Genomic DNA, 16854 nt, shown 5'->3' on the forward strand with positions numbered 1-16854 from the left:
AACTTGTTATCAGTATAAAAGACACCTGTCCCCAACCTCAAACAGTCTCACTCCAAACTCTACTATGGCCAAGACCAAAGAGCTGTCAAAGGACGCCAGAAACAAAATTGTAGACCTGCACCAGGCTGGGAAGACTGAATCTGCAATAGGTAAGCAGCTTGGTTTGAAGAAATCAACTGTGGGAGCAATTATTAGGAAATGGAAGACATACAAGACCACTGATAATCTCCCTCGATCTGGGGCTCCACGCAAGATCTCACCCTGTGGGGTCAAAATTATCACAAGAACGGTGGGCAAAAATCCCAGAACCACACAGGGGGACCTAGTGAATGACCTGCAGAGAGCTGGGACCAAAGCAACAAAGCCTACCATCAGTAACACACTATGCCGCCAGGGACTAAAATCCTGCAGTGCCAGATGTGTCCCCCTGCTTAAGCCAGTACATGTCCAGGCCCATCTGAAGTTTGCTAGAGAGCATTTGGATGATCCAGAAGAAGTTTGGGAGTATGTCATATGGTCAGATGAAACCAAAATATAACTTTTTGGTAAAAACTCAACTCGTCGTGTTTGGAGGACAAAGATTGCTGAGTTCCATCCAAAGAACACCATACCTACTGTGAAGCATGGGGGTGGAAACATCAAATCAAATCAAATTTTATTTGTCACATACACATGGTTAGCAGATGTTAATGCGATTGTAGCGAAATGCTTGTGCTTCTAGTTCCGACAATGCAGTAATAACCAACAAGTAATCTAGCTAACAATTCCAAAACTACTACCTTATAGACACAAGTGTAAGGGCATAAAGAATATGTACATAAAGATATATGAATGAGTGATGGTACAGAGCGGCATAGGCAAGATACAGTAGATGGTATTGAGTACAGTATGTACATATGAGATGAGTATGTAAACAAAGTGGCATAGTTAAAGTGGCTAGTGATACATGTATTACATAAAGATGCAGTCGATGCTATAGAGTACAGTATATACGTATACATATGAGATGAATAATGTAGGGTATGTAGGGTATGTAAACATCATGCTTTGGGGCTGTTTTTCTTCAAAGGGACCAGGATGACTGATCCGTGTAAAGGAAAGAATGAATGGGGCCATGTATCGTGAGATTTTGAATGAAAACCTCCTTCCATCATCAATTCATTGAAGATGAAACGTGGCTGGGTCTTTCAGCATAACAATGATCCCAAACACACCGCCCGGGCAACGAAGGAGTGGCTTTGTAAGAAGCATTTAAAGGTCCTGGAGTGGCCTCGTCGGTCTCCAGATCTCAACCCCATAGAAAATCTTTGGAGGGAGTTGAAAGTCTGTGTTGCCCAGCAACAGCCCCAAAACATCACTGCTCTAGAGGAGATCTGCATGGAGGAATGGGCCAAAATACCAGCAACAGTGTTTGAAAACCTTGTGAAGACTTAAAGAAAACATTTGACCTCTGTCATTGCCAACAAAGGGTATATAACAAAGTATTGAGATATACTTTTGTTATTGACCAAATACTTATTTTTCACCATAATTTGCAAATATATTAATTAAAAATCCTACAATTTTGGATTGTAGATGGATTTTTTTTCTCTTTTGGTCTGTCATAATTGAAGTGTACCTATGATGAAAATTTACAGGCCTCTCTCATCTTATTAAGTGGGAGAACTTGCACAATTGGTGGCTGACAAAATACTTTTTTGCCCCACTGTACATCACCCATGTCACACCCTGACCTAACCAAAACAATAAAGAAACAAAGAATACTCAGATCAGGGCATTACATTACCCCCCCACTAAGGTGCGGACTCCGGCCGCAAAACCTAATCTGAAGAGGAGGGTCCGGGTGGGCCTTTTTCACGGCGGCGGTTCGGGTGCAGGATGTGGACCCCGCTCTACCTCAGTCTTGGCCCACTTAGGTGGCGCCTCTGGAGCGGGGACCCTCACAGCGGAACCCGGACTGAAGATCATTGTAGAGGGTGTCACTGGACTGAGGAGCGGCTCTGGCTACTCCGGACAGGAGGGAGATTCCAGCATCACCGGCATGACAGGCGGCATTGGCAGCTCCTGGTTGGCTGACGGCTCTGGCTGCTCCTGGCTGGCTGACGGCTCTGGCGGCTCCTGGCAGGAGGGAGACTCTGGCGGCTCAGGACAGGAGGGAGACTCTGGCGGCTCAGGACTGGAGGGAGACTCTGGCGGCTCAGGACTGGAGGGAGACTCTGGCGGCTCAGGACTGGAGGGAGACTCTGGCGGATCCGGACTGGAGAGAGACTCTGGCGGATCCAGACTGTGACCCGTCGTGATAGACTTCGGACTGCGACCCGTCGTGGTAGGTTCCTGGACTGTGATCCGTCGTATGAGGTTCCAGTCTACGGCCCGTCGTAGGAGGTTCCGGTCTCCGGCCCGTCGTAGGAGGTTCCTATGTTGCCGGACGCTCTGGACTGGGTACTGTTGCCGGACGCTCTGGACTGGGTACTGTAGCCGGACGCTCTGGACTGGGTACTGTTGCCGGACGCTCTGGACTGGGTACTGTAGCCGGACGCTCTGGACTGGGTACTGTTGCCGGACGCTCTGGACTGGCGAGGCACACTGTAGGCCTGGTGCGTGGTGCCGGTCCTGGTGGTACTGGGCCGAGGACACGCACCTCAGGGCGAGTGTGGGGAGGAGGAACAGGGCGTACTGGACTGCCGGGGCGCACTATAGGCCTGGTACGTGGTGCCGGCACTGGTGGTACCGGGCTGGAGACACGCACCTCAGGGCGAGTGCAGGGAGAAGGAACAGGATGTACTGGGCTGTGTAGCCGTACTGGAGGTCTGGTGCGTGGTGTTGGCACTAGTGGTACTGGATAGACCGGACCGTGAAGACGCACTGGAGGTCTCGAGCTAATGGCCTGCACAACCCATCCTGGCTGGATGGTGACTCTGTCATGCTGATTGAAAGCAGAAAGCGGTGCTTGGAATCATTGTTCTTTCTCTGTCATCCATGGTGCAAGGAAACATATGCTGTCATCTTGCTTTTGAAATCTGCACAGCCCGGCACGTGCGGGGCACAGGCACAGGACGCACTGGGCTGTGCAGACATACGGGAGACACAGTGCGCAACGCCTGCGCAGGATATCCTGGCCAGAGGAGACACACTGGCTGTCTGGAGAGCAGGGCTGGCACCATCTGCCCTGGCTGGATCCTCACCTTAGCCCGGCAGATGCGGGGAGCTGGAATGTAACGTTTGGAAATTGCACCCACGGGAGAACCAGACTTGTGGAGGTCTACAATTTTTTTTCTGAGGTCTTGGCTGATTTCTTTTGATTTTCCCACTATATCAAGCAAAGAGGCACTGAGTTTGAAGGTAGGCCTTGAAATACATCCACAGATACACCTCGAATTGACTCAAATTATGTCAATTGGCCTATCAGAAGCTTCTGTAGCCATGACATAATTTTCTGGAATTTTCAAAGCTGTTTAGAGGCCCAGTCAATTTAGTGTATGTGAATTTCTGACCCACTGGAATTGTGATACAGTGATTTATGAGTGAAATAATCTGCCTGTAAACTATTGTCATGCACAAAGTAGATGTCCTAACCGACTTGCCAAAACTATAGTTTGTTATCAAGAAAATTGTGGAGTGGTTGAAAAACAAGTTTTAATGACTCCAACCTAAGTGAATGTAAACTTCCGACATCAACTGTCGGTGACACGATCCGCAACACCTGGCCAACTGCCGGTGGGGAGAGAACAAAGGTCAGGATGTCACAGGCTAATATTAGAACGCATGTTGGGTTCATGTTTTTACCAAGGAGTTATGAAAGAAGTGAGGAGTGTGTTGAGTGGAATGAAAATTCATGGATTGTGTACAGTCGTGGCCAAAAGTTTTGAGAATGACACAAATATTAATTTTCACAAAGTCTGCTGCCTCAGTTTGTATGATGTCAATTTGCATATACTCCAGAATATTATGAAGAGTTAATCAGATAAGTCCCTCTTTGCCATGCAAATGAACGGAATCTCAAAAAAACTCTTTCACTGCATTTCAGCCCTGCCACAAAAGGACCAGCTGACATCATGTCAGTGATTCTCTCGTTAACACAGGTGTGAGTGTTGACGAGAACAAGGCTGGACATCACTCTGTCATGCTGATTGAGTTTGAATAACAGGCTGGAAGCTTCAAAAGGAGGGTGGTGCTTGGAATCATTGTTCTTTCTCTGTCATCCATGGTTACCTGCAAGGAAACATATGCTGTCATCGTTGCTTTGCACAGAAAGGTCTTCACAGGCAAGAATATTGCTGCCAGTAAGATTGCACAAATCAACCATTTATCGGATCATCAAGAACTTCCAGGAGAGCGGTTCAATTGTTGTGAAGAAGGCTTCATGGCGCCCAAGAAAGTCCAGAAAGCGCCAGGAGTGTCTCCAGGCAACAAGTCAGATTTTTAAAATGCTTTTCGCCGAAAGCATGAGAAGCTATTATCTGATAGCATGTAACACACCAAAAGACCCGCAGGGGACGTAAACAAAATAATTAGCATAGTCGTCGCTACACAAACCGCACAAATAAAATATAAAACATTCATTACCTTTGACCATCTTCTTTGTTGGCACTCCTAGATGTCCCATGTCTATTAGCTAATAGCTAATAGATAATAGCTTATCATGCTTTCGCCGAAAAGCATTTTAAAAATCTGACTTGTTGCCTGGATTCACAACGAGTGTAGCTTTAATTCAATACCCTGCATGTGTATTTTAATGAACGTTTGAGATTTAACGAGTGCTATTAGCATTTAGCGTAGCGCATTTGCATTTCCAGATGTCTAGATGGGACGCCTGCGTGTCAGGTAGGAGCAAGAGGTTCATAGACGAAAAAACACAAACAATACAAAACAACAAACGTAACGTGAAAACCTATACAGCCTATCTGGTGAACACTAACACAGAGACAGGAACAATAACCCACGAAATACTCAAAGAATATGGCTGCCTAAATATGGTTCCCAATCAGAGACAACGATAATCACCTGACTCTGATTGAGAACTGCCTCAGGCAGCCATAGACTATGCTAGACACCCCACAAAACCCCAAGACAAAAACGCACCACAAAAACCCATGTCACACCCTGGCCTGACCAAATAAACGAAGACAAACATACTATATTTCGACCAGGGCGTGACAGAACCCCCCTAAGGTGCGGACTCCCGGACGCACATCAAAACAATAGGGAGGGTCCGGGTGGGCGTCTGTCCATGGTAGCGGCTCCGGCTCGGGACGTGGACCCCACTCCATTAATGTCTTAGTTCCTCCCCCTCGCGTCCTAGGATAGTCCACCCTCGCCGCCGACCATGGCCTAGTAGTCCTCACCCAGAACCCCACTGGACTGAGGGGCAGCTCGGGACTGAGGGGCAGCCCAGCACTGAGAGGAAGCTGAGGCAGGTAGTTGGATCCGGCAAATCCTGCCTGGCTGGCGGATCTGGAAGAGTCTGGTTGACTGGCGGATCTGGAAGAGTCTGGCTGACTGGCGTATCTGGAAGAGTCTGGCTGACTGGCAAATCTGGAAGAGTCTGGCTGACTGGCAGATCTCGAAGAATATGGCTGACTGGCAGATCTGGAAGAGTCTGGCTGACTGGCAGATCTGGAAGAGTCTGGCTGACTGGCGGATCTAGCTGCTCTGGCTGCTCCATGCAGACTGGCAGCTCTGGCTGCTCCATGCAGACTGACAGCTCTGGCTGCTCCATGCAGACTGGCAGCTCTGGCTGCTCTATGCAGACTGGATGCTCCATGCAGACTGGCATCTCTGGCTACTCTATGCAGACTGGCAGCTCTATGCAGACTGGCAGCTCTGGCTGCTCTATGCAGACTGGATGCTCCATGCAGACTGGCAGCTCTGGCTGCTCCATGCAGACTGGCAGCTCTATGCAGACTGGCAGCTCTGGCTGCTCCATGCAGACTGACATCTCTGGCTGCTCCATGCAGACTGACAGCTCTGGCTGCTCCATGCAGACTGACAGCTCAGGCTGCTCCATGCAGACTGACAGTTCAGGCTGCTCCATGCAGGCTGGCAGCTCTGGATGCGCTGAACAGGCAGAAGACTCCAGCAGCGCTGTAGAGGAGGAAGGCTCTGGCAGCGCTGAACAGGCGGGAGACTCCGGCAGCACAGGAGAGGAGGAAGGCTCTGGCTGCGCTAAACAGGCGGGAGACTCCAGCAGCGCTGTAGAGGAGGAAGGCTCTGGCTGCACTGAACAGGCGGGAGGCTCCGGCAGCGCTGTAGAGGAGGAAGGCTCTGGCTGCGCTAAACAGGCGGGAGACTCCAGCAGTGCTGTAGAGGAGGAAGGCTCTGGCTGCGCTGAACAGGCGGGAGACTCCAGCAGCGCTGGAGAGGAGGAAGGCTCTGATAGCGCTAGACAGGCGAGGCGCACTGAAGGCCTCGTGCGTGGTGCTGGCACTGGTGGTACTGGACCGAGGACACGCACAGGAAGCCTGGTGCAGGGAGCTGCCACCGGAGGACTGGTGTGTGGAGGTGGCACTGGATAGACCGGACCGGGCAGGCGCACTGGAGCTCTTGAGCACCGAGTCTGCCCAACCTTACCTGGCTCGATGCCCACTCTAGCCCAGCCAATACGAAGAGCTGGTATGTACCGCACCGGGCTATGCACCCTCACTGGAGACACCGTACGATTCATAGCATAACACGGTGCCTGCCCGGTCTTTTTAGCCCCCCGGTAAGCACAGGAAGTTTGCGCAGGTCTCCTACCTGGCGTAGCCATACTCCCTGTGAGTCCCCCCCAATACATTTTTGGGGCTGACTCTCGGGCTTCCATCCACGTCGCCGTGCTGCCTCTTCATACCAGAGCCTCTGCTTTCGCCGCCTCCAGTTCTTCTTTGGGGCGTCGATATTCACCAGGCTGTGCCCAGGGTCCTTTTCCGTCCAATATCTCCTCCCAAGTCCAGAAGTCCTGTGATCGCTGCTCCTCACGATAAACAGGGAGAGTTAGCTCAGGTCTGCAACCTGACTCTGCCACACTCTCCCTGAGCCCCCTCCCCAAGACATTTTTGGGGCTGACTCTCGGGCTTCCTTGCCAACCGTGTTCCCTCGTATCGCCGGCTACTATCTCCAGCTGCATCTGCTCTCCTAAGTGCCTCCACCTGTTCCCATGGGAGACGATCTCTTCCAGCCAATATCTCCTCCCAATTGTAACAACCCTTGCCATCCAAAACGTCTTCCCATGTCCATTCCTCATTTCGCTGCTTCTGCTGCCGCTGCCTGTCACCACGCCACTTGGTCCTGTTGTGGTGGGTGATTCTGTTACGGTTTTCTTCCGTCGAATGAGAGTCGGACCAAAATGCAGCGTGGTTAGTTCGATACATCTTTAATAGACGAAAAAACATGAACAATACAAAACAACAAACGGAACGTGAAAACCTATACAGCCTATCTGGTGAACACTACCACAGAGACAGGAACAATCACCCACGAAATACTCAAAGAATATGGCTGCCTAAATATGGTTCCCAATCAGAGACAACGATAATCACCTGACTCTGATTGAGAACCGCCTCAGGCAGCCATAGACTATGCTAGACACCCCACAAAACCCCAAGACAAAAACGCACCACAAAAACCCATGTCACATCCTGGCCTGACCAAATAAACGAAGACAAACATACCATACTTCGACCAGGGCATGACATACGCAGATTTAAAGAGGAGTCCGTAATTTGCTTTCTAATAATCATAATCCTCTCCTCAAAGAAGTTAATGAATTTATCACTGCTAAAGTGAAAGTCATCCTCTCTTGGGGAATGCTGCTTTTTAGTTAGCTTTGCGACAGTATCAAAAAGGAATTTCGGATTGTTCTCATTTTCCTCAATTAAGCAGTAAGGGCTCTTCGGTACTGCACGGTACTGTCTTTCCAAGCTAGTCGGAAGACTTCCAGTTTGGTGTGGCGCCATTTCCGTTCCAATTTTCTGGAAGCTTGCTTCAGAGCTCGGGTATTTTCTGTGTACCAGGGAGCTAGTTTCTTACGAGAAATGTTTTTAGTTGATACTGTATGAGGTGTTGATGGTGGATACTATATATGGTATTGATGGTAAATACTTTATGCGGAATTGATGTTGGAGATGCTTGAGAGATGGAAAACGTAGTGTCAACATGGGGAAAAAAACCTATTGTCACATTTCATATGCCAACCTTATTCTATGTTAGACATTGTTGTTATCAGTCTGCCATTGTTGTCATCAGTCTGCCATTGCTGTCATCAGTCTGCCATTGTTGTCATTAGTTTATTGTTGTCATCAGTCTGACATTGTCATCACAAACTGCTCTAAGTTCAGTTGGTGCCCACTATCTACAGCTAAAGCAGACCATAACACTATAAGTCTGATGTACTCTAGACTAAAGGACTGTCACCCAGGTCACACATTCGCAAAGCGACTCAGCACAATGCTGATCTAGGATCATGCCCCCCCCCCTTAATCATTGTGATTTAAAAGGCTAAACCGATCCTAGATCAGTACTCATACGCAAGTGGTGTAAAGTACGGTACCTAAGTAAAAATACTATAAAGTACTACTTATGTAGTTTTGGGGTGGCATCGAGAAATTTAAAAAAGTCTATAATAATTGTGCCGTCAGGTTTTCTTAATATAAGGTAATATATATAATATAAGGTATTTGAAATTATTTATACTTTTACTTTTGATACTTTTAGGAATTCCAGTTTTGATACTTAATATATTTATAACCAAATCCTTTTAGACTTTTACTCAAGTAGTATTTTACTGGGTGACTTTCACTTTTAATTGGTCATTTTCTATTAAGGTATCTTTACTTTCACTTAATTATGACAATTTAATAATTTTTCACCACTGCTCCAACTCTGATATGCTTCGTTTATACCGGTCCAGGAAACTAGTCCAACAAGTAAACACTGTTTTCCAAGATCCATCTGTTCCTTTAAAATATCAATTTGTATTCTTGGCGTGGGTATAAGACAAGGCTGGCAGTGCTTTGCTCTTAGTCTGGCATAGTGGGCCTCCATTCTGGGGCAGATACACTCAGTTTCACTAGGTGGTGCAGCAATTAACTATACAGAGTGAAACTGGCAGCCTTGCTCTTTATTCTAAATTTTCTCTGTAGACAAACAACTAGTTTGAAGCGAAGATGTGAAGGAAAACTTCATGTTAATGAGGTAAGTTGACATGTAGATTGACATTAGTGAGGCAATTAAAGCCTACAAAACAAAAAAAATCTGTGAATTTCCATACATTAAATGACTAGAGTATGTATTATGGATACTTTGTAGTGCACTTCATAGGGAACCATTTGGACACAGAACCTTTGACTCACAACACATTCTTATTTACAGCAACGACCTGGGGAATAGTTACAGGGGGAGGAGGGGGATGATTAGGTGCCCATGATGGTATGAGGGTCAGTTTGTGAATTTAGCAACACCCCTATTCTTATAATAAGTGCCATGGGATCTTTAGTGACCTTACAGAGTCAGGACACCAGTTTATTGTCCCATTTGAAAGACTGCACCTTACACAGGGCAATGTCACAATCACTGGCCTTGGGAATTGGGATCTTCTTAGACCACAGGAAAGAGTGCTCCTACTAGCCTTCCAACACCACTTCCAGCAGCATCTGGTCTCCAATCCAGGGACTGACCAGGACCAGCTCTGCATAGCTTCAGAGGCAAGCCAGCATGATTACTCAGTCAGTCACCTAAGTTGACATTTTCTTTGCCGGTCTTGCTCAGCAGTGCAAGGACTAACAATGGGCATTCTAATGACTCCCCACACTGATTAGCTTCATAATTTAATTCAAATGGAATAATCACCAAAAATAATTAGCAATTAAACAGAGTATTTTGAAGTACTGTGCTTCATTTGTCTTTTTAAAAGCTTTTAATTAATGCACATTTCATTATACATTAATTAATCAGATGTCCAATCATATGAAGGCAACAGTAACATCACACCAGAATTCAATATACTGCATACAGATGAAGGATATTAATTTGACCATAATTTTGTGGCTGAGAATTTTGAGCTTTGTGTTATACATACATTCACTGAAAATCCACACCAACACTTGGTTTTATAAACAGTATTGCACTTTTCATGCCGCATTCGTTGTGTCAGTTTATAGCTAACCACCGTTCAAGCAACATTGTGGACCACACATTGAAATCCAGTTTTTGCAGGATTAATTTGCTGTGACTGAACATTGGTCAAATTAAGATCCAACATCTGTATGGAATACTTTGATGACGATGTATAGTCTTGATGTTTCTGATACTGCGTCTAATTAGGTTGTAAATGTCTTTACTCTAGCAAAGTATGTTTGATTCCAACACATCCAGTACATCTAGTATGACACACAGAAAGCTGTAACCTTATAAACCACTTATCTTCTCTAAACTCTTGCACAATCCTCCTCATTAAGCCAACAGCAAGTGGTACATGAGCTGTGTTGGATCAGGCTTTCATTTTGCACCATGTTCTAAGGCAAATCGCTACATCAAGGACTTGATGATTTTATAATGCGGTTGATGGTTACATTTGCCTTGGCTTGGCTGAAAAGTTAGTATTTTTCCCCCATCAGTTTGTATCTTTTTTATTCAGTGGTGGAGGGGTGGGAGGGAGTTGTATAACCCTCTGTTCTTTCCAGTTGCTGCATATTACAGTATATCTGCCAGTTTTCTTTTCAGTTTTACGCTGCGATGGCTGTAGCACTAGACATTGACAGGCAGACAGAGTATTTTAAGACGGCTCTCACAGGGCTACAATTAAAGAACTCAACAGAGACGAAGGATAGAATGAGAAAATATAATTCCCCTCCTGCGTGCTTGCACGTGGGTCATCCTCTCTTTCTTTCTTTGTATTTTCTCTTCCTACTCCTCTATCTTACCCTCTATCTGACCTCCTCATTCTACTTCTCCTTTCCTAAAAGAATCATATAGACACAAGCTCCCCTGGAGTTTTGACTGAACACTCTCTCCACATTGATTGTTTGGCACTGGTTGTGTTCTTTCGAATTACGGCAACTTGGCTCATTAAAAGCCAGACAAGATTAATGGATGTGTCAAATTCTACGACTCAACCGGGCTGCAGGTTTGGCCTGGGCTGCAGGTCTCTACTCTACAGAGAAAGATCATCTCTCTATATCGCTCACTGTCACACCCTGATCTGTTTCACCGGTCTTTGTGATTGTCTCCACCCACCTCCAGGTGTCACCCATTTTCCCCATCAGTCCCTGGGTATTTATTCCGGTGTTCCCTATTTGTCTGTTGCCAGTTCGTATTGTCTTGTCAACCAGCATGTTTTTCTGTGCTCCTGCTTTTTCTCTCTTTTGCTAGTCCTCCTGGTTTTGACCCTTGCCTGCCTTGACTCTGAACCCCCCTGCCTGACCTCGAGCCTGTCTGCCACTCTGTACCTCCTGGACTCTGACCTTGTTTATGAAGTTTGAGCATGAGGTAAGCTCTCAGGATACATTTTTTCAAAAAGTTGCTAATATATGCATATAAAAATATTATCGAATAGAAAACACTCTAGTCACTCAAAAAAAAACGGTCACTTTTATGTGCACACTGGTCAAGTCCTGTCTTTTTTCCAAGATCGATTGAACGGTGCCTGTGTTTCTGTTCGTTCTCACAATTGCTGTACACCTTTATAACATGTTAAAGCTTGATTATGAAGTTAGTTTGACAAGTTTACTCGACATATAATATATAATTTCAACGTTTTGGTGCGCATCCACTTGAATTTTGCCTAAATTTCGACCAAAATGTGTCTATTTTGAGAACCGAAAGACGCAGACTTGAAAACTAAACGCTGTTTTGGTAAGTATAACTTCTTATGGTATAGGGGACACTTGCGTCCTACTTGGGCAAAAGCCAGGGAAAATGGAGCGCTGCAAATTTTTTTTAAATATACAAATCAAACTTTCATTAAATCACACATGTAAGATACTCAAATAAGGCTACACGCGTTGTGAATCCAGCCAACATGTCAGATTTTAACCCTTTTACACGTACCATCACACGGGTGTGGTCGTTCTACAGTGGTCCCTGAAGCGTACGATCACACCCCGTGTGATTAGAACACTCATTTAGAATGCTCGTTTAGAACGGCAGTTTCGAATGACGCAACAATCAGCGTTTGAGCTGGCCACACTTTTTTCAGAAACTATTTACACAAACACAGTCCTTACAAAGTTATGTCCAGAATGTCAGCAGTTTATTTTTGGATGCATTGTTCAGATATTCACAGAAGAAGATATAGCATAACACAATCATCCTAACCGGAAAAATATAGGCTACATTTGTCCTAGCGCTGAGGAACCCAACACAAGCAGTCATATTTTCTAACTCTCGGCTGACGTAAACTACAATATGAATTAGCTAATAGCAATTACTGTACATAATTAATCACATCACGGGTGAGTGAGCTCACCATTGATCGAAATAACTAGGTAAAACACTTTATAGAAATCGAAAGTAATCCGAGGATTAGTTTCAGCGCGCAGCCATGCATTTTTTCCTCACAGAAACCGAAGATAATAAGAGAAGACGAGATGTGTTTGGTCTGTTTGTAGTATGCATGTTGAAGGGGTGTGTCATCTACCGTAGTTCATATCCCACCATTAATTTCCGGAAGTCCTCAAAAAATTAGTGAAGTCTTACTCACCTCATTTTGTTATAACATCTTTGGTCAAACAGACATGAATCCCAGAATGCATTGTATGTCAACAAACATGGCTACACAGCTGGAATTAGCTTAGCTCATCATAATCAGTACAACCTTCTGGATTTGAACCAGGGTGTCTGTAGTGCCATAGACCGCTGCGGCACTTGGAAGTCATAAGGCCAGGGTAGCTTCTAAATACAACAAATGCTAATAGTTTTCTGACGCAACTAGCATCGTTTTACAGAGCAAATAGAATAATGTCGCTAGGTAAGCATGATTGACAATAACACCATAAAGGTTATAACATGTGTAACGTTACCTCACGTGTCCGCAGTTATAAGGAATATATTATGATCTACAGCTACAGCAGAAACGGCATACGGAAACTATTATTATAACTATTATAACGTAATAAGGCACTTACTTTGATGTAAACGCAGCCTGGATTTGAACCAGGGAGTCTGTAGTGACACCTCTAGTACTGATGTGCTGTGCCTTTGACCGCTGCACCACTTGAGAGTCATAAGGCCATGGTAGCTTCAAAATGCAATACAAGATAATACTTCTCTGACGCATTTAGCATTGTTTTACAGAGCTAATAGAAGAATGTGGCTACATAAGCACGATTGACTATAACACCATAAAGGTTATAAAATGAGTAACGTTACCTCACGTGTCCGCGGTGATAAAGAATATACACAAATATATTATGCTCCATACATACAGTACGCTACAATAGAAATGTGGAATAGAAAATGTGAACACGTGTGCAGATCCTGTTCTGACGGGAGATGAGCAAATGTCTGCAGACGTGAACTGCAGAAACAATTGGGAAGTGCTTGGGGAATTTTGTCCGTTTCAGAAATGTCCCAAAAATGTAATTATCCGCAAAAGTAAAAATGACTTTTTATGTGAATGAATGAGGAGGCGGAACACACCTAAATTCAAACTGTTTTTAGAAAATAAAAACTTGTTTGAAAATCATTTGAAATTGAAGTTAACCTGTTAGTCCTATAGGGGCAGTATTTCATTTTTGGATAAAAAGACGTGCCCGTTTTAAGCGCAATATTTTGTCACGAAAAGATGCTCGACTATGCTTGGAATTGATAGTTTTGGAAAGAAGACACTCTTACGTTTCCAGAACTGCAAAGATTTTCACTGTGAGTGCCCTAGAACAAATGCTTCAGGCAAAACCAAGATGTTTGACCGACCAGGAAATGAACAGGATTTCTGAGGCTACGTTTTCCATGATCGCCTTATATGGCTGTGAATGCGACAGGAATGAACGGACACTTTCTCTTGTTTCCCCAAGGTGTCTGCAGCATTGTGACGTATTTGTAGGCATATCATTGGAAGATTGACCATAAGAGACTACAATTGCCAAGTGTCCCGCACGGTGTCTGCGTGGAAATTGGTGCGCAAAAGTCAGCTACCAGTATTTTTCCATCCGAATCAGAGAAGAATGCAGGCTTCCAGGGACGGCATTTCAATGAAGAGATATATGACAAAACACCTTGAGGATTGATTCAAACAACGTTTTCCATGTTTCAGTCGATATTATGGAGTTAATTCGGAAAAAAGTTCGACGTGTAGGTGACTGAATTTTCGGTTAGTTTCGGTAGCCAAATGCATAGTAACAAAACGGAACGTTGTGTCCTACACAATAATCTTTCAGGAAAAACTGGATATCTGCTATGTAACTGAGAGTCTCCTCATTGAAACATCTGAAGTTCTTCAAAGGTAAATTATTTTATTTGATCCCTTTGCTGGTTTTTGTGAATATGTTGCGTGCTAAATGCTAACGCTAAATGCTAAGCTAGCTATCACCACTTTTACACAAATTATTGATTTTCTCATATTTTGAAAATCTGAGACGACAGGATTGTTAAGAAAATGATAAGCTTGAGAGCAGGCATATTTATTTCATTTCATTTGCGATTTTTAGAAATCGCTAACGTTGCGTTATGGTAATGAGCTTGAGGCTGTAGTAACGCGACCGCATGCGGGATGGGGCGGACTATGAGGTTAATACAACCTATAAATATAAACAGGCTGCGTGCTTTAGTTTGAGGGCAGCGCGAATCAAATGTACTGTTACGTATCAATCATATTCTGGAATGGAGAGAACATTCTAACATCACGTGCATTGAAAAACTCACGCTGGGGCGACCGTTAGAGATATTTGGAACTCACGCATGAAAGGGTTAAAAGGGCTTTTCGGCAAAACCATAAAAAGCTATTATCTGATGATAGCACAACAGTAAAAAAAGAGGGTAGCATATTTCAACCCTGCAGGCGTGACACAAAACACAGAAATAAAATATAAAACATGCCTTACCTTTGACGAGCTTCTTTTGTTGGCACTCCAATATGTCCCATAAACATCACAATTGGTCCTTTTGTTCAATTAATTCCGTCCATATATATAATATCCAAAATATCAATTTATTTGGCCCATTTGATCCAGAAAAAAACAGCTTCCAAAATGCACAATGTCACTACAAAATATTTCAAAAGTTGCCTATAACCTTTGCCATAATATTTCAAACTACTTTTGTAATACAACTTTAGGTATTTTTAAATGTTAATAATCAATCAAATTGAAGACCGGTCTATCTGTGTTCAATACAGGAACACAACAAACCAAGCTACTTTTCAAGTCTTGCGCAACTCTCAACTGTTACGCAGTTCCTAGATGGTCAGACTTCTTCATTGCACAAAGGAAAAACCTCAACCAAATTCCAAAGACTGGTGACATCCAGTGGAAGCGGTAGGAACTGAAAACAAGTTCCTAAGAAATATTGTTTGCCAATGAGACCTCAATGAACAGACAGAGATCTCAAATAAAACATCTGAACGGTTAGTCCTCAGGGTTTTGCCTGCTACATAAGTTCTGTTTTACTCACAGACATGATTCAAACAGTTTTAGGAACTTCAGAGTGTTTTCTATCCAAATACTAATAATATTCATATCTTATATTCTTGGCATGAGTAGCAGGAAGTTGAAATTGGGCACGCTATTTATCCAAAAGTGAAAATTCTGCCCACTATACATTAAAGAAGTTAACCTGCTATGGCTACAATCCCGATATCGGGATCGATATGACAACTACCAGTGAAACTAGAGGGCGCCAAATTCAAACCATAGAAATCTCATAATTACAATTCCTAAAACATACATGTGTCTTATATCATTTTAAAGCTGTTCTCGTTGTTAATCCCACAAGTGTCCAATTTCAAATAGGCTCTTCAGCGAAAGCACTACAAACGATTATGTTAGGTCTCCACCAAACAACAATAAACACAGCCATTTTCCAGCAAAATACAGCATTCACAAAAAACATAAATAAAGATCAAATGAATCACTAACCTTGAATTATCTTCATCAGATGACACTCATAGGACTTCATGTTACACAATACATGCATGTTTTGTTTGATAAAGTTAATATTTATATATTTTTTAAATTACATTGGCTATTTAGATTCACTCGTTCCAAAAACATCAAGTGATTTTGCATAGCCACATCGTTTCAACAGAAATACTCATCATAAATGTAGATGATAATACAAGTTATACACATGGAATTATAGATATACCTCTCCTTAATGCAACCGCTGTGTCAGATTTCAAAAAGAAGTTTACGGAAAAAGCAACCCATGCAATAATCTGAGACAGCACTCAGAACAGTAGCCAAATTAGCCTCCATGTTGGAGTCAACAGAAACCAGAAAATACATGATAAATGTTTCCTTACCATTGATGAACTTCATCAGAATGCAGTCCTAGAAATCCCAGGTCCACAATAAATGCTTGATTTGTTCAAAATTGTTGGTTATTTATGTCCAATTAGCTACTTTGCTTAGCGCATTTGGTAAACAATTCCAAAGTCACAAAGCGCGTCCACTATAATGTGACGAAATGTACAAAAGTTTCGGGAACAGTCAGTAGAAACATGTCAAACAATGTACTGAATCAATCTTTAGAATGTTGCTTACATATATCTGAATAACGTTCCAACCGGAGAATTAGAATTACTTCAGATGAGCGGTGGAACGCAAGTCCTTGCCCTGTGAACGCGCCTGGTGAAAGCCTGGTCCACTCATGGCAGTGGTGACTATTTCCTGTGTCATTCGACTCCCCTTCACATTAGAGTCATCAGACAAAGTTTTATTGACT

This window comes from Oncorhynchus keta, chromosome 10 (assembly GCF_023373465.1).
Source record: "Oncorhynchus keta strain PuntledgeMale-10-30-2019 chromosome 10, Oket_V2, whole genome shotgun sequence".
Classification (NCBI taxonomy): domain Eukaryota; kingdom Metazoa; phylum Chordata; class Actinopteri; order Salmoniformes; family Salmonidae; genus Oncorhynchus; species Oncorhynchus keta.